Genomic DNA, 18,345 nt, shown 5'->3' on the forward strand with positions numbered 1-18,345 from the left:
GGAAAGCGTTGGAGCAGCCCCAGAGGTTTTTAATTTTGTTTTTGAGGCCCTAGGCTTGTCGCCGAGCTCTCTCCCGACTCCTCCCTCCCCTGCCCCCGCCGGTGTGTCCCGGCGGGGACGGACGCTTCCCCTCCCCCCGCGCTCTGGCCGCCGGGGCCGCGGTGAATCTGCCGGCCACTGCTGGGCATACATGACCGGAGGCCGCGCTGCGGAGATACCGTGCGGTGCGGTGCGTAAGGCGTCGGGCGGAGGCCGAGGCCCGCAGGAGGCCGGTGGTGCAGGGGAAGCGCCCCTCCCGCGCGGTGTGAGGGCCGGCCGGCGCCCGCAGGTAGGAGCCAGTAACGGCCCCCCGGCCCGGCCTCGCGGGTCCGTTTCCCTTTTCGTTTGTGGTCGGCTCCGAGCCTTGTGCAAGGCGGGGGGGCGGGGGCGCGACCCGTGTGCGCCCCCACTCCGTGTGGCCCTGCTGGCGCGAAGTCGAAGGTGGAGCCGGGGAGCGGGTGGCTTGGGGGCGCCCGTCGGGGCCCTGCCCCTCGGCCCGCAGCGGGCACATAGGCGGGTTCGGCTCCCCGCTGGCGCGGGCCCCGAATGCTCCAGGCCCGCCAGCGTCATCTGGAACAGATGGATGGGGGGTGGCAGGCGCCCAGCGCTCCCTCCCATCGCAATCCGGGCTGGCGCGGGGAGGGAGAGAGAGGGAGGGAGGGAGGGAGGGAGGAAGGCGGGGGAGGCTGGGCCCGCGGGGCGGCAGCGTGCGCGCCTGCCAAGCGCGGCGCGGGCATGTCCCGGGGCAGGTTTGGGGCTGGCTGAAGCGCGGGCTGGCACCTGGGTCCGAAAGTTGAAACCCGCCGCGCGGCGCTGGGGTGGGGGTCCCGCTTTGCCTCCGGGCCCAGAAGTATGAAAGCCGTAGATTAGAGACTTTTCAAAAGGGAACGTACAGGGAGAGACCCTGGGGCATCGCAACACTGCCGGGAGCTTGGGACGCGCGCGGGGTCAGACCCCGGGGCGCCGGAAAGCGCCGGGGCCAGGGGCGTTGGGCGAGGCGTGCCCCATTAACCCGGCGCTTCCTGGAGACGCAGGCGGCGCGGGGGTGGGCTACAGGCTCCCGGTCTGCGCCCAACGCCGGTGGGGGCGGGGCGGAGCGGGGGTGGGCTTGGGGGCAGGAAGGCTGGGGCCCGCAGTCCTTCGCCTAGCCGCCTGTGGGTGCCCAGGAATTTCAGGACGCTCCCTGAGTCATTCCAGTCTGTCAAGTGCCTGGGTGAGGTAGGGTGGGTGGGGGGGGGGGGGGTGCCAGGAATGGGGAGGCGCTGCGCTGGGGCCCGAGGCCCAGTGGGTCTTGCCAGTTTCTGGAGGCGGGCGGCCTCGCCTCTGACCGCAACCCCAGCTACTTAATGATCCCGCTGGTGGAGCGGCGCCTCCGTGGACTCGTGGACTCCCCAGCCTCTGAGACGTGGGTTCTTGAAAGAACTGCCCCTTGGCCCGGCGTGGGGCCTTCCCAAAAGTTACTTCTAACAACGGGAGGGGGCAGTTCCTAGAATTTGGGCACGGGAAGGCGCAGAGGCTCGAGGTTTTCACATTCAACCCTTTCAAAGTTGTGGCTGTAAGGTCACGAATCTGGAGGGGCGGTCGGGGAGGATAAAGCGCACGGCCTATCTTGTGCTGCCCTCACCCCACCCTGCGCCGCCGCCAACAGGCTCACCGGCTCCAAGAAAGTTCTCCTCCTCCCAAAGGCCTCCAGACCACGAGTTTATCCGCTCTTTATTGGGCCTGCTCTGTGCCAGACACTGTTGTAGGCACTGGGGACGCGGTGGTCACGAGACCTGCTAGGGCTCTGCCGGCGTGGCGGTCATGTTGGAACTGACCGCCCCCTACTTGTGCAATTAAGTGGCGGGCCTCGGACACTAGTGTATCTGGGACCCCTGAGCGGTCGGGCCAGGGGCCCCCCGGGAGCCTGAGGGTGGCACTTCCCCTACCTGCTTAGTGTCCTCGACTCACCTGGCCGATGAGGCCGGGGAGGGGCGTGTGCCCGCGCCAGTGTACCCGGGCGCCCGTCCGTGCGCGCGCGCGTGTGTGTGTTTGCGGCTGAAACCCGACACCTCCCGCTGGCTGAGGTCAGGGAGCCTGGAGCGAGCCAGTGGCCCGGGAGTGGGCGGCGTTGCGCTTGGGTGTGTCCTCGGCGGCGGCGACAGCAGCAGGTGTTTCTTGGCCGGGGCCCCGGAAGCTCCACCTCCCCAGCGGCCCGAGCCGCCGCCACCGCCGCCGCGCAGCCCGGGGTGAGATAAGCAGTTTAGACAAACACTGGGCGACGGTGGCTCCAGCATGGGTCAGCCGAGGCGGAGCTGCGGGGCCCTGGCATGAAAGGTGAGCGCGCCGCGCTAGGCGGGGGCGGGTGGTGGGGCGGGGTGGGGGGTGGTCTCCGCAACCCCCCTCCCCGGTCCACCGCGTCTCCTCCTCCAAGTTCGCGGGTTCCGCGGGGTTGGCCGCCAACGGCTCCTGGTCAACTTCCCCCGGAGTGCGAGCGGCGATAAGAGCCGAGCGGGCGGGCGGGCAGGCGACCAAAGGCCCCCCGCCCGCACGGGTCGGAACCAGGGCGGCCTGGCCCGGGGCGGGGACACGGGCCGCCGCGGGGCTCGGGCTCGGTGGCGGCTCCCGGCGAGGGGCGTGTAAGGGTGCACGCAGCGGGGGAGGGGGACGGGAAGCTAGGGGGCTCTGGGCGAGCTGTCGACGCTCCGGAGCCGGGGCAAAAACTTTGCGGCGGTGGCGGGAGCGAGGGGGGCGGCCGTGCACCCCCACGGCAGGTGCCGGCGGCGGCTGGAAGGGGGGGGGGCGGAGCTCGCGGACTGGGGACTCGCGGTTAAGGTTTTTGTCTTGCTCCCCTCCCCCTCCCCTTGGTGCGGGGAAGACCGCCGGGAGGGCGGAGCTGCAGGCTCCCGGGTCTCCGACCCCCACACTCTGCTTCCCAAGGGCCCGCCCCGGGCTCCGCTGCCCCCCCCCCGTTGGAGCGGTGCCCCTGCCCCTCCTCCTGCCGAAGATGGCTGCCCCAGCCTCGGAGGTGGGAGGGTGGTTGCATCCGCCGCCCCCCACTCTCGCGCTGCCCTTTTTCCCTCCCCAGCCCTTCCTGCTCCGCCTGGATGCGCCTCCCCGCCCCCAGCCCTCCCGGGCCCGCGGCCGCGCTGATGGGCGGCGAGTGGCCCGACCGAGTGGAGCCGATTCAATTATATTGCAGCACCAGAGACACCTCCTCGGCCGCCCGCCCGCCTCTCCAGCAGGCTAATTAAATTCCCTTCGTGGAGGCGGAGCGGGAGTTGGGCTCGCCCTCCGCGGCTCCGGGTGGGGAACCAGTGGACCACTTGAGAAGTGTGCAGTGGAGGCTCCCAGCGCAGGTCGTGGGGAGAAGGGGGGTTCTCGGGACTGGGGGGGGGGGGGAAGAGATGCCTCGGGCACCTCCCCCCTCCAGCTCGCTGGGTCCGGGAGACCCCTTGCGGGAGCGCCGGCTGTAAGTTTTGAGGGCTGAGCGCCGGGTGGGGAAGCCGCGCCCCCCCCCCACCCCAAGCTGGCCCCCAGCTGGGTGGTGGCTACCAGCCTGGAGTTGAGTCGATTTGGCCGTTGTTTTGTAAACTAGCCTTTGTCAGCCGAGTGCATCTAAAATACATTAAACCCTTGTTAACCCCTGCGGTGCCTTATCTGGGGCCCACACAGGTCGGGGTTTGGAAACAAAAAGCGAGACCACCAGATGAAAAAAAGGACTCCTTTTGTGAAGGCCCCGGAACAAAGGCTCAGCTACTCTGGGTGGGAACCTCCCGGCCTAAGCCGATTTCCAGGAGGCGGAGATGGTGGGCCAGAAGGTCCTGGTGGGGTGCTTGGCCTGGTTGGCCGGCTGGCCCCTCTCCCCGGGGGGACTCTGTGCCCTTCCCCCCGCCCCAGACTGGAAAGCGGAGCGGGGGTGGGGAACCCCGGGTCAGCAGCCTGTTTATGGGTCTCGGTCAGTGTTACTTAAGCTTGGGGCACGTAAAAGTTGCTCACCCTGTGTTTACAGGCCGTCTCCACCGGTGGGGACGGCGGAACCTGAGGCGCAGGCTGCCGCCTGACTCAGCCGGGCCACGCCACAGGTGAGGGGGCCCAGGGCGCAGGCTCCGACCCGGCCGGCCGTGTGTCATCCCTGCTGCCTGCTGTGCCGGGAGTCTCCACCCTGCCCAGGTGGACGCGGAAGCGAGCAGGGCTGGCTCTGCTGAAGCCTGCGGCGAGCTCAGTAGCCTGTGTCCGCGTGGTCCTGACCCCTGGGCGAAGTGTTGGGGGAGGGGGTGCTGATGATGGCCCGCGCGGGGTCGGCTTTGTCACTTCGTGTCGAGGCAAGAGTAGGAACACTGCGAGAAGGGCAAGGTGGGGGCAGCTGGAGCAGGCGGGGTTTTGACACCTGGGAGTTGGCTTTCTGTGAACCCCTGGGAGCCTGAGTCCGGAGCTGGTGAGAGAGCAGCCCCGCCTGCGGAGGAGGGCCGGGGAGAGGGGTTGTGGGGCCTGTCCTGGTTCCAGGCCCCGTCCTCTGTGCGGGGCCAGACTCCAAACAAGGCAGCAAGGGCTGCCCTCTGGTGCAGGCCCTGACCTGTTGGGGACGGCTTTCAGAATCCTGGCTTGTCAGAGTTGCGAAGGGTTTGTATAGATCCCCAAGCTTGGTTTTCTAAGCTCGCCGAGTGGCCCGGTGTCCCCGAACCCAGCTAGGCCACAGCCTCTGGGTTCCTGCCCTAGGCTAAAGAAGGCTTGGAGTTCCCCAGGTGATTCTGCTGTGCAGACTGGGGCACAGAATCGGTCCCCTGAGGGGTGAGCAAGCAGAGGGGCTTGGAGGCCAGCACCAGCGCTCACAGCTAGAAGAGGACCCCTCTGGACCCTCCGGTGGCCTGCACAAAACTGTCGCCTCGGGCAGCCGTCTGGCCGCCAATGACTTCCCTGTCTTTGGGGAAGTTCAGGGGCTTCAGATCCGATAGAGCCTTGTGGTTTCAAAGCAGAAGGCGCCTGCCCCTGGGCTCTGTCCGCATCTCCCACCAGAGGCACGAGAGCAAAGTCTACGCAGCGCCACTCGGTGGCAGACCTGAGTTTTGCACCTCCAAACTTGAGCCCTCCCAGCTCCCCTAAGTTCCTAAGTGCCCTTGACCCTTGGGCAGGTGCTGTTCTCCCTTCCTGCTCTGGAGAAGGAAGGGCCTCTGGGCTCTGCGTCCCCACCTGAGGGGTGGGTGCTGGCGGCTCCTACTTTTCCAGAAGAATGCAGGCAAGACCTGCCTGCTACCTCTCTTCTTGCCCCAGGGACTCGCAGGGGCTTGCGGAGTCAGCCAGCAGGGCCGGTTTTTCCTGGCCCCGTCTGAAGGCTTGGAATTCCCAGCTTGGGTTACTCGACGTCCACACTGGGCTGGGAGCACGTTAATTATCTTTGTTATGGCAACACAAGCTGGCTGCCTGTCCCCCGCCCCCGCCCCCGCCCGGTGTGCCGGGAGAGCTGTTTTTTAACCTGCAGGGATCCGTGTTTCAGGTGACATTTCGGCTTGGCCGCTGCGCGTCCATTCCCCGCCTCTCTCGGAGCGCAGCGTGGCCCCCCCTCCCCCCAGCTGCCAGCTTCACTCCCCCACACTGGCCCTTCTCCCGGCCGAGGCCACAGGCGGCGGGAGGTGACGTTTCAGAGTGTCCCTGTCAATGAGAATTTATTGAGCGCCTCCTATGAACCCAGCCGGCGCTCGCCGCTGGGAGGTGTAGGGACAGATAACACAGGAGCGGCCCTTTGCACACCTGCCAAAACTCAAGCCAGGGGCCTTTTAATCTCCCCTTTGCAGCTTCTCCCCACCACCAGGCACTCGTCCCCGCCCCCTTCAGGACGGAACCGCGCAGCCCTCCCCCTCCCCCCACTGAGTTTGTACAGGCTGGCCCTGTCCCTGGCATTCTCCAGGCGGCTCCAGATCTCCGGGGGGCCCCGACACCAGCCCCCCCTGCCTGCCCTTCTGGAGGCCTTGAGCATAGCATGTTCCCAAGTTCAGAGGGGAAGCGACTGTGGGGCCAGGGGAAGTGAAAGCAGCCTCTGGGGAGCATGGGGTGGGGGGGCAGGAAGTGGGGGTAAGGAATTTCCCCCGCTTGGGGAAGGTGATCTGGGGTCCTCCCCAGGAAGCCTTTTTGCCCCCGAATCGGATGGGGCAACCCCGTGAACCCCAACAAACATCCCCTGGGGACTGGTACCACCTCGCCTGACCGGGGCAGGTGGTGGGGAAGGACAGTGGGCGCGGAGGTCTCTGGCCACCCCTGAGACCCCATCCCCAGGTCGCTGGAGGGCTCTCGTGTGTGCCTGGGGTGGGATCCCGAAGGCGGTTCTCCCCCGGCCTGGGTGCGCCGCACGCGGTTCCCCTAAGGGGGCCTGCGGAGTTGTGTTTGGATGGATGGCTTCCGTGCCTGTCTGGAGCTCTGGCCAAGCCTGCCGTTTCTGGAACTGGTTCCTCCGGCTTGAGAACTTGACATATGTGTGGAATTGCACGTTGCAGCGTCTCTGGGGCTGCCAGACCTGGGCACGGGGCATCCCTCCAGCTGTCTCCCGTCTGTACCTTGGGGGGGCGGACACCTTCCCCGGCTTGAGGATTCAGGTGACAGGTGTGCCACGCACCTGTGAAAGGGCACCGCAGGGAGATGCTGGGGGTAAGCCCCCAGCGAGCCTGGAGGGGGCGCCTGGGTGGCAGCGTCCCCCTCTGTGTGTGATCTCGTGCACGGCGCTTCTCTGGGCCTCGGTTTTCTCATCTGTAAAATCGGGTGGCAACCGAGGACACCTGTGTCCTCAGGCTCTTGGAGGTCAGGTGCTCTCCTAGAAAAGCTCGGGGCAGCGCCTGGCACAGAGGCTCCTGTATGAGGGTTTGCCAGAGAAAGCACCCCCACGTCCTCTCCTTTTCGGTGACCCCAGGCCTTAAATTATAAAAGCTGGAAGGCCCCGTTCTCCCCGCCCTGCATCTTGCAGTCGCTTGGCGTAGGGACGGGCTGCAGCCGCTTTTCCGACCAACACAAAGGCTCGAGATGCCAGATCAGCCCCTGCTGACCCTGCGGTGCTGGGGCCGCACCTGCCCCCACGGACTCCAGCCACCCTGCACGTGCGCACCTCCCGTTTCCAGCCGACTCGTCCCTCCCCCCGGCGCTGCCCTTCCTGTGCTCAGATGGCGGGCGTGTGGCCTCAGGCAGCAATAAAAGGAATCGATCGGTGAGCTTTTGGTCAGGGCCGTATCGACGCCGGGCAGGTTAAGCCGTCCCGAAGGAAAATCTCTGTGTCAAACTGAGGAGGACCAGGCCTCCGCGCGGGGTGGGCAGGGGCCTCCTTTGTGCTGACCCCCGAGGTCTAGCGCGCCACCCAGCCCCTGCGGGGGGTCGGACAGATGCCTTCGTGTGACGTGGGGCGCGGACTGGTATTGGCGCTGTGTGTTCCCTTGAGGGCCTAACTGTGAGGTTGGGGGTCAACCCCATCTGGCCATTGGCCTGGAGAAATGGGGGCCCCAGGGGGGCTCAGGCCCGCCGACCCGTCGCTGGTAATTGGCAGAGAAGGAAGAGGCAGTTAAGCGATGGGAGCTGGGAGCGGCTTCATCTTGCTGAGTTCCTCTGGTGCGTTTAGCTTTGCGTTTTGGTTACTGTTGTGTGTGTGACGCAGGTGTTAACATGGGGTACATGCGGTACAGGTGACCTGGGGGCTTTCTCTGTTCATTGACTAGACCAGGCGGCCCTCAGGGAAGATACAAAGTTGGATACAAAGCCAAAGTTCTTAGCCGCCTTCCTGGGAACATCAGAGGAACCTTTTTTTTTTCTTTTTCTTTTTTTTTTTTTTAACGTTTATTTAGTTTTGAGAGCGAGACCTAGTGTGAGCAGGGGAGGGGCAGAGAGAGAGAGGGAGACACAGAATCCCAAGCAGGCTCCAGGCTCTGAGCTGTCAGCACCGACCCGGATGCGGGGCTCGAACCCGTGAACGGTGAGATCATGACCTGAGCTGAACTTGGATGCTAAACTGACCGAGCCACCCAGGTGTCCCCTCTTTTTTTTTTTTTTTTTTAAGTGTATTTATTTTGCGACAGAGCGAGAGGGTGCGCAAGTAGGGGAGGGGCAGAGAGGGAGAATCCCAAGCAGGTTCCGCACTGTCAGTGCAGAGCCCTACGTGGGGCTCGAACTCACGAACCATGAGATCGTGACCTGAGCTGAAGTCAGACACTTAATCACTTAATCGACTGAGCCTCCCAGGCCACCCCATGGGAGGGACTTCTGTGTCCCTGAAGCTGCAGGGCTGTCTGCTTGTCCCCTGCCGTCTGGAGTGGGGATTCACAGCTCAGAAAACTAAAGCATAGATAGCATCTGCCCCCCGCACCCCCCGTGGGTTGCCTGCAGCCTTTCACGAAGGGTTTCCAGTGGGCTCTGCTTAAGCTCCCCAAGGGGGTAGGAGGAGCGGCCTGGGATTCTGTGTCCAGGCCTTGCCTTTCTGAGCGCGTGTAGACTTTTAGCATCTAGCACTTTCTGCCTAAATATGTCTTATAACATTTTATAAGACCGGAGGGCCTCTTTAATAGGATCGCCAGACCCGGCAGCCTGTCACTCGGGCACAGGCCGTGCGTTTTACCCCGATAGCTGGTTTCCGAGTTGAAACCGATAGGGCAGCGTCGAGTTCCTCCCCCTGCTGTGCTGTGCCTGGCGGGGGGCCCACGCCAGCGCGTCTGCAGCCGGGGTCCGCTGCACATGTCGGGGTTTCCTGCTGCCACCAACAGCCGCCCCCGCACCGCACGCCGGGAGCCCCCCCCCCGCCCCCAACACGTGTGTTCACACCGTGGGACCTGCCTGCGGAATAGCTGCGAAGAAGGGAAAAGGCCGAGGTGTGAAGGTTTGACATCCTCGACCATGTTGCCAGATTGTTCCAGGAGCGGTTGTGGTTTCTGCCCACCCGCAGCAGCCCAGACCGTTCTCGGCCCAGTCCTGGCTCATTGGGCTTCTCTCTGCACACCTCCCCAAGGGGCCTTGGCTCCCAGGGCGTTTGCTGACCTCATGAGCAGAAGAAAACCCTTCGTTTGGCAAGTACCTGTTCCTCAGGCTTCTGTGGCACCCACGGTGGGTCCTCGGGGTAGACCGGGCTGCTGCTTGCTGTGTGACCCGGGAGCGCGGGGTTCGAGGTTCCAGAGGGTGAAGATTGGTGCCCATAAGGTCCAGTTCTGGGCCCCAGCATCCTGCTGGGGTTCCAGGAACCTTACAGGTTCCTGGTGGGAGCCGCAGAGGGATTTGTGTTTGTTTTCAGAAGTAAAGGATTCTTTAGGCCCGGGCAGTCAGCTCCTGGGCAGTTGACGGAGGACATTTGGGGACAGAAGGACGTGACTGGCCTGGCCTGGCCTGTGGCAGGGTTAGGAGTGGGAGCTCATGGTAACTGTTGGTAAGTGATGGCCCTGTTACCGGGTCCATTTTGGCCGCAGGATGGTTGTTTTCTTGGGGGTGGGGGGGCATTTAGTCCCCTCTGGGCATAGTACACAGGGCTTTGAGGTTGGTAGATGAGCCCAGGAGGAAGTACCATCAGAATTTGGAGGTTTCTGGATCTTTTTCTTGATATTCTGGGGGTTTTTTTGGTTGTTTTTTTTTTTTTTTTTTTTGCCTGGGTGTGTAACATTGGGGAAAGGGTGTTAATACTCATGGTCTGATACATAAGGGGATCTATGCCGTCGGAGCCTATAACCTGTGTTCACGGACGTCACTCATACGGGTGGGCCTGGCTTGTGTGGATTTGGTAAATCTGATGCAGAATTCAGTAGGTACGTTTTCAGCGGGAGAGGCTATATAGTCTGCCACTTGGACCATCACGATAACGGACCTTTTTTACAAAAGCAAAAATCTGTTGGCCTGAGCGTGCTGGCTTTGAGCCAGGCAAGGCCCCCCCCCCCCCCCCCCCCCGACCCTGCAGCTGACACACGTCAGGATCACGGCCTCCTTCCTGGTGGGCCCTCGCCCCCAAGTCTGAGTGTGGAGGGGTTGGTGACCTCTTCCTGCTGAGTCCGGACGGAGTCAGGGTGGCGGTGACATCTGGGCGGAGGGTCCCGGCCGCACACGTTTGTCACTAAGCCCCTGTGGATACTGTTCGTTGCCTGAGCACACGTCTTTCCAGAGCGGGGGACACCCACGCTCCGTACTGAGCACGCAGACCGGCCTGAGACCATAGGGAGCAGTGGGGACCTGGGACAGGTGCCCCTCTCAGGATGATGGACTGGCGGCTTCTAATTTTGTAAGAGAAACCGGGATCTTCATTTTTTAAATTGAAACCTTCCATTTCGAAACGTCCATTGATTCCCCTTTAAGCAACGTGACATCAGGCCGAATAAAAACAGGTTGGCGGGTAAAAGGAGGCCTGCTTAGCCTCTGCCCCACTGCCTCTAGTCCCCCGCTCTCCCCCCACCCAATCCCATTACCGATAGGGAAACTGAGGTTCGGACCACCCCGCTGAGAAGTGGTGTTGGGAGCCAGACTGGGAACTGGTCTTCTGGCTGGTTTTTCAACCCACAGTTCAGTCCCCTGCCTCAGCCCCCGGGTGGTCCTGCAACGTGAGCCCCCAGAGCCGGCCCTTTCCCCCCTTCCCTCCCCCCACCCCCCCCCCGCTGGTCTGAGGACCTGCCAAGATGTGCCCGTGGCCCGGCGTACCTGTATCTCTGTTCTCTTGCCCCTGGGGGCTGGGGCTGCAGGTGCAGACAGCTTTTGTCAACACCTACTCTGTGCTGAAGCGACCGTGCTCTCTGCGCCTCCCTCACCGGAAGCAGGCGTCAGGCAGGAGCTGTTCCAACAGGGACCCCTGGCGCCCACACCCACTGCAGTGAGGGGGCAGGAGGCAGGGCCCAGGCTCTGCTCCTCAAAGTCTGGACTCCCTCACCCCCCCCCCCCCCATCAGGTTTTGTCCATTTAGAAGAAAGACCTGGCCTTGACCCCTGCCCTCCTGGCCTCTTCCCCACCTGCTGCCCCGTGGAAAGTTGGAGGCTTTCAGTGGCCGCCTCCTGGCTGGGTTGGGTTTCTCTCCCTCGGGACCTCTCCTCTGCTTCGGACACCTTTGACCCCCACCGGCTTCCTGCACCCCGTGCCTCTGGAGTCCACTGAAAGGGCTCCTTTGTGAGCAAGACTCAGCTCGGAGGTGGCCTGGTTAGCTCAGATGCCAACGGGCACATAAAAGGGTCCCAGTCCGGGGTTGTCACCTGGGCCTCAGGTGGCTGCAGGGTGGATACCCTCCAGCCAGGAGCTGTGGGGACCTGCGGGGGGGGGGGGGGGGGGAATCCCAAAATCAGATTCTCATCATCACTCCCGGGCCGTATGCCGACCATAAAATGGGTATGGCACAGAGGCGGGTGCTCTCCAAGGAACCGGCCGTCACAGGACTGGGGTCTGCAAAATGGGAGGTGACCCCAGTGACTGACCCTCCCCCATGTCTTCTCATATTTAAAGAGAGGCTGCCAGTACAGGAGCAAGGAAAGACTGGGCTCAGGTCCCGGCCTCTTGACATGCAAGCCTAGACAAGGGCACAACTGTCCCCGCCTCTGCTTACCCACCTGTAGAGTGGGAGTAAGAGGCAGGCCCCTCGGGACAATTTGTGGTGGGGGGCTCCTTGGCCCTGGGACCCCCGGTGGCTGCCCGCCTCCAGGAGGTGTGGAGAAGGCACAGGCATGGGGTGGGAGGGATCTCCCTCTCCGGCCCTGGGACTCCGGGTGGCCTCTCTGACCTCGCTGCCTGCTGGGTCTGTTCAGGAGTTACTGCGTGATGTGAAGCTCGGGGCACAGCAGTCCCTGCTTTTACGGCTGCTGTTCCTGTCTGGTGTTCGGGAACGGCTCCTGGGGTCCCGGATGCTGGGCTGCAGCCTTGACCCTGTCTCTTGGCCTTCTCTTGCTTTATTAACTGTGTGCCTCCCCGCGGCTGTGGTTCCTGCCTCTGCCGCCCCCTCGGGATGGCTGGCCGCCCCCTGCCGCTCCAAGCCGATCATCTGTCCAGGCTCCTCCAGACGCCGCGGCCGCTCAGAGTAATCGCTGTCAAATGTCGCTGCCATCTGTTGCCTGACTTGTGTCCGTCGTTCCCCCCCCCCCCCCCGCCCCCCCTCCCGGCCTCTGGCTCTCCTGGTCTTTTGCAGCCTTGAACCTCCACCCCTAGACTGTCCTTGGCCATCTCTGTGGCCACCTGGTTTGTGCCTCCCACTGGGAGGGGGCACCCCTCCCAGGAATCTCAGCCTCACCCTGCTGGGTTTGCCCCTTGGCCCAACCCGCTCAGCTGTTACCTGTTACACAGGCACCAAGTGATAAGTATGTGTGTATGTGTGTGTGTGGGGGGGGGGGGGGTCCTGTCCTGAGTGCTCCTGTCTCCTGTTTTCCCTAGAATCTGGATTCCACTTCCCTTCTGCACCCCTTCCCCCCCTCCCACCTTACTAACGTGGCAGTCGGGGGAGGGTTGAGGCTGGGGAGGACCCTAAACGTCCCCCACCCCACCCCGTTGTGCACCATTCACGGCTGCTGCGTGGGCATTCTGTGCCCTGGGCTGAGCCCCACTCAGGGTTTACGGTGGCTGTCGGGTGACCCCGGAAATTTGCTTTGGAAACAACTCCCCCTGTGGTGCCGGCTCTGTGGGGGTGAGCTCCCGTTCTCATTGATTGGGGTTCTGGAGGAGCTCATAAGCTCCTGCCTTTGGCATTCTGTGGTGACTTCACACTGCTGAGTGACAGGTCTGCGGGGGGGGTGGCGGCCGTGTGGGACAGCCAGCCGCCTTGTGACTTGTTTCGCTCCGGACCAGGGTCTCCCGTGGGTGCACAGGCTGGCCTCCCCGTCCCTGCTCCTTGCTCTGTCTGCTGTCCTCTCTGGTTCCAGGTCAGGATCCCTGCCATCTGCTGGGGCCTTGGCCTTGGGGAGTTAGTCCGGTTCTGGGACTTGGCACCAGAAGGAGGCCCCAGTCCCCTTAGGAACCTGCAGCCGGAGGGGGGCTGTCCTTAGCTGGAAAAGGACATCGGGCCTAAGCAGGCCGTCCTGTGCATCCGGACAGGAAAACCTTCCGGACTCCCCCACCCCCACCCCCAAGAAAAATTGCTTCGTGCGAGTGAGCTCAGAACACGCCAAAGGCAAATAAAATAATGAATTTATTATGAAGCCGCACAGGCTCCCAGGATCACGTGGCACCCCACACCGCAGCCGCCCACCGGTCCCGGTCTCCGTCTCCAGGGCAGGGTGACCCTGGCCTCGTTAGGGCTGCGGGAGCCTCACCCCTTTGGGGGTGTGGGGATCACCAAGCACGTGGCTCGGGCCCCCTCCCCCCGCTCCCCCCAGCCCGGGGACGCTCTGTATTTGTTCACAAACATTTCTTCCGGTGGTAATGAAAAATTACCAGGAGGGGCGATTAGAGCATCCAAGTCCAGATTGGGCGCGAGGGGCAGGAGAGCCGGGGCCCCGCTGGGCCCGGCCCCGCGGGGTGTAATTACCCCAGGGGGGGCCGTCAGGGGGAAGGGGCGGACTGGTGCTTGAACCCGGAGCCAGCAGAAAATTCATCTCAGCTATTAGCTTGTAATTACAGAGCAGGGAGGGAGCGGGCCGAGGTCTGGTGCCGCGGATGAGCCAATGAAAGGAAGCAGTAATTACGGGGTCTGCGGGAGGCCGTTGTGCTGATTAATACGCCCTCCACCGTCGCGCAGAGGAGGGGGCTGGGCGGGGGCCGTATTTAATGGAGTGTCGGGGGGCCTCCCCCCATTGAAGTCCTGCCTCTGGGAGCTTTGGGTCCATTCCGTAGGACGGGAACAAGGTGGGTTTCTGGAGAACAGAGACCGTCAGCCGCGCTGCACTTGGATTTTCCTTCCTTGCCTTTTTTTTTTTTTTTTTTGGAAGCTTTGTGCTGCTTCTGGCCATATTAGAAACGTAGGCAGAAGAGGAAAAGTGTTGATCAAAGACACCACGTTGGGGAGGAGGAGGAGCGGGAACCGAGAGGGCCTCGCCTGCCCGGTGGCAGCTCTGAGACGGGGCGCCCTTAGCCTCCGCACACCGGCCCTGTCCGTGGAGTGGGGGCCGGGGCACTTTGTGGGTGCAGACAGCCCGGTGGGGTTTGCCCCCTTCCTGCCCTCGACCTCCGGCATCGCGGTGGGCTCTCGGCTGTGCTGGGACCCGGGGGGGGCAGAAAGCTGGGGCTTGGGGGGTGCGGGGGGGGGCGTGGAGCGGTCACATCTCACCTCTGGTGGGATCTCTCCTCCTGGGGGCTGGAGCCCTGTCCAGAGGAGGGCAGCAGGGGGGCCGCATGACCCAGTCGCTCGTGAGCCGCCCCCGCCTTGGCCGCACCCCGGCCCTCATCCATCATCGGCCTCCCCACAGTGGAGCTTACTCCCAGCTGTTAGGATAATGAATTTACATGAGCTGATAATGTAGACAAGAATTCAGGCAGCGGCCAGGAGCACAGAAGCTAATAAGTACCCCTCTAACGAGGGCACGGGGAGCAGGTGCCCCACGTTCCTCCAGGGCCTCCTGAGGTGCAGGGGCCACCCCAAAGCCCACTGTCCCCTCGGCCCACCCCTGGGGACGCCCCGGCCTCAGCCAGAGAACACCTGTGTGGGAGGCTGGGCTCGGCTTCCCTGGGCAGGGCCTCCCTGGGCAGGGCCTGGGGGGCAGAGCAGGGGGTTGTGGGCCCCGAAGTGACCCCAGCCCGTGACAGAGGGGCAGGGTGGGCGGGGGCTCCCCCGAGGCCGCGTCGAGCCGCTGTAGATCCGGGGCGACCCTTTGCCAGGTGTCAGGGGCCCGTGAGGTTGGCCTGTGCCGGGTGCAAGGGTGCTGCCACCCCAGCCGCTGGTGGTCCCCGGTCCCTGCCCTCCCGGCAGCCTGCGGGTGCGCCCGCACACGCTGGGGAGCAGGGCTAAGTTTAGCTCCTTAATGAAGTGTCTGGGTTGGGATTCTATTTTAAGTGACCTGACATCAGCAGGAGCTTTCTTGGCTTACAGCGCCCCTGGAGCCCACGGCCGACACCAGAGCAGAGATGCTGGCTTTGGGGGGACCCCCTCCCCCCAGGAACCCAGGGGGGCTCCTCCCTGAGCCCAGGGAGCAGGTGCCAGGCTTTGAGGAGGGGAGGGCAGGCTCAGCTGGGAGGGGAGGTCACTTGTCACTGGCAGGAATGTGACCTTGCCGTTCAGGGGGCAGCTGCCCCAGGGAGGGGGGAGGGGCCAGCAGGCAGGGGCCTCCTAGCTCCCTCAGCCCCTGCACCTCGCCAGAGGAGGCCCCGGTCAGGGGGACGCCCCGGGCTTCTGAGGGTGTGCCAATTTCACGTCGGTGACTATCTCTTTGGCGGCCCCCCCCCCCCCCCCGCCGCGTTTTCAAAAGCCTGGTTCCTTGCAGAGAAATTACGATGTAGCCACAAGGACAGAAGTGAGACCTTCGCTCCCCTCGCTGCGACTGAAGACACCCCCCCAGCACCTTAGGGGGCGTGTGATGTCTTGGGGTCTGGCCTGGGATTTGTCCGGTGGCCGCTGACTGCCTGTCCCAGCACCTCTGTGCCACCGTGCCCGGCACTGTCAGCTGGCGGTCACAGCAGGTCCACTCGGGTCACCAGCTGGCCAGCCTGTCACATGGCCACCGAGCAGTGACCTCACATCTGCTCCTGGGCCTTGGGGACCGGTCACTGGGATGTGGAATAACCACGTTGCCTACCCTCACTTCCCCACCCCTCGTCCCTATCTTGACATCAGTGTGCGGTGTGGGCCGCAGGGCAGAATGGGTTTGGATCTGGGCCCTGACCACTTTAGCATAAACAGGACACAGGTGCCGTGTTCCCGGGATCTCAGTCCCGCCGTTAACCATCTGTCGGCCTGTGGATCCAAGCGTGTCTTGCCCGTCTGTAGAATGGGCACAGTGATGCCTTTCTGATAGGATTGGGGACTAAAGAGGCTGGCTCTCTAAGGAGTAAGGGAGCAGGGAGGCGGCGGTCGATGGTCTCTGATGGCATCAGGAAGGGGGGGGGGGCGGGGGGCCCGCTTTGGAGACTGTGGGTAAAGTCACAGGGTATTTGCAGATAGCTGAACGTCTGCAAGTTCTGCCCGAACTGGGCTCCAAGAAGGAAAGGGGATGGGGAGAGAACTGGAGAGGGCAGTCTTGGTCAGTGGAGCGTGTGGTGCCACGGTGTTGGTTTTTCAAAGCTGCGTGACAAACTCTTCCCAGACTTAACAAACATTGGTGGTGGGGGGGGGGGGGGAAGGTCCGCGGGTGACTCAGCTGGGTGGGTGGAGCTCAGAGTCTCAGAGGAGGCTGGAATCCAGCTGGCGGCTGGGGCTGTGGTCTCATCCGAAGGCTCCACCAGGCTGGGGGAGGAGCCGCGGCTTTTGTCCGGAAGCATCCTTTTCCCTGAAACACGGGAGTCTCTGCAGCCTGCTTGAGTGCCCTCAAGTGATTCAAGAGGGCGGGTGGGTGGCACAAGGCCACGGCGCCTCTGGTGGCCTGTTCTTGAAAGGGACAGACTGTGTCTTCCACCAAACTCTGTTCATTAGAATTAAGTCTGTAAGTCTGGCCCGCATTTGGGAGAAGGGAATTAGTCTCCGCCTCTTGAAGGGATTAGGTGGACGTATTTTTAAGCTACTTTGGCGAAAAGTATTTTAGCCGTGTGTATGTGCGTGCATGTGCCTGCCTGTTTATCCCTCCAGAACGGGTGTCACGGTCAGGCCTTGGACTGGGCAGCTGCTGTGCGGGCCCAGGAGACAGGGTTCGAATCCTGGGCGTGCTGCTTGACTGTGTGGCCTTGAACCATCTGTATGACCGGGACCAGGCTGTGAACGGCTCCCAGGATGCTCTGAGGTCTGTGGGGCGGGTGCGGTGTGGGCGGTAGGTGGTGGGTCTGCTGGCCTCTCCCAGGCCCGTTGGGAGGCGTCCCAGGAGGTGACTCAGCCAGGTATAAGCGATGTCCCCTGCGGTCCCTCCTCGCACACATCGTCTCCCCGGCAGCCCTTTGTAGGGACAGCTTTCCGTGCGTGCTTCGCCAGGACTGGTGCGCTTTATCCCGGGCCTCATCCCCCACACAGGCTCCGTTTTACCGCGTAGCACCTCCGACTGGTGGATACGCTCCCCAGAGCTCCCATCAGCCCGCCGGGTGTGGGTGCTGCACGGGGCCGGAGGAGGGCTTAGGTACCGCCCGCATCAGCGTCCACCCACTCAGGAACGCGGAAGTGGCTCTCTGCCCAAGGCATGCATACTAGGGTGTGCAGTCCCCAGCCCGGGGAGGGGACAGTGACAGGGGCTTCTGGTCCACAAAGCCAGAAGCTTGTGTCCTGCTTTGCGGAGACCGACGTGTGTGGCCTTGGCCAGCCCCCTTGCTCATCTGGACCCGTGGTTCTGCCCTCTCTGCAGGCTGATGGACTGTATGTTAAATGGCCCCTGGCGTGCCAGGCACACTCTGAAACCCCTTCATGTAAATTAATTCCTTGAGGCCTCTCAAGATGAACCCCACGAGGTAGACTCTGTCTTTTCTCTGTTTTGTAGACAAGGAGACAGGCCCAGAGAGGCAGTGACTTGGTATCTGGCAGCCAAGTGAATTCAAGACTTGACCTTCGGGCCCCCACTTCCTTACTCCGGGACCATGGCCACGCCTCCCCCGCCACGCTGCCTACTGGAGGAGGGGCTGGCCGGCTGCTGGGTTCACTGAGAACGACCCGTGTCCGACGCCCGCATGTTTCTGGCGATCAGGCTACGGGTGGGGGGAAGGGACGGCACACCCCTGCTGGAGGGTCAGGTTTCTCTGCTGGGGTCCGCCCACCCGCCGCCGTTCCAGAAAGAGGAGGACGCGTGGGTCAGCCTGGGGTCCGCGCTGCCACGGCCGCTCAGTGGAACTGTTGCCTCAGAGCACCGCTGACCAGCCACCCACGTGACCTGCCCCCAGCCTGGCCGTGGGGGTCCTTGGTTCCCACGCGCAAGCCTTCACCCGAGAGCACGGTGTTCCCCCAAGCTCACACCTGCCTCAGTATTGTCTTTTCTGCGCCAGCCCACTCGCTCGCAGGAGAGCGGTGGCTCCCGAGGACCCTCCCCGGATGACCCTGGGCGTTCCTGGAGCCTGCCCCTCCCAGGTGTCCGTCTCGGGGGTTGGAAGTCAATTTGCTTCCTTCTGCTCACGACCTGTGGCCCCTGCCAGCTGGGAGGCCATGGGCCTTGATTTACACCCCTGGAGTGCACCTACGGCGAGGGGGGGGCGGGAGCGGGGCCCGGCTGGGCAGGTGCCCCGAGAGGGCAGGGAACGTTAATGGAAAACTTATTTATGGTGCTGCTTGCTCGCCGCCTGATACGGAGCTGGGCCTTTATTGATCGGCCGCTCGGGAGGCAGTTCAGCCTCCTCGTTGACACGTAGACGGGACTTGAAAGGCTG

General features: G+C 63.5%; 1 protein-coding gene across 5 annotated transcripts in view; it reads left to right on the forward strand.

Annotated features, from left to right (window-relative positions):
* Positions 1-18,345, forward strand: part of GSE1 (Gse1 coiled-coil protein) — a 388,172-nt gene that overhangs the window by 334,868 nt on the left and 34,959 nt on the right. The gene's annotated exons all lie outside the window — the stretch shown is intronic.

This window comes from Panthera onca, chromosome E2 (genome assembly GCF_046562875.1).
Source record: "Panthera onca isolate mPanOnc1 chromosome E2, mPanOnc1 haplotype 2, whole genome shotgun sequence".
Lineage (NCBI taxonomy): Eukaryota > Metazoa > Chordata > Mammalia > Carnivora > Felidae > Panthera > Panthera onca.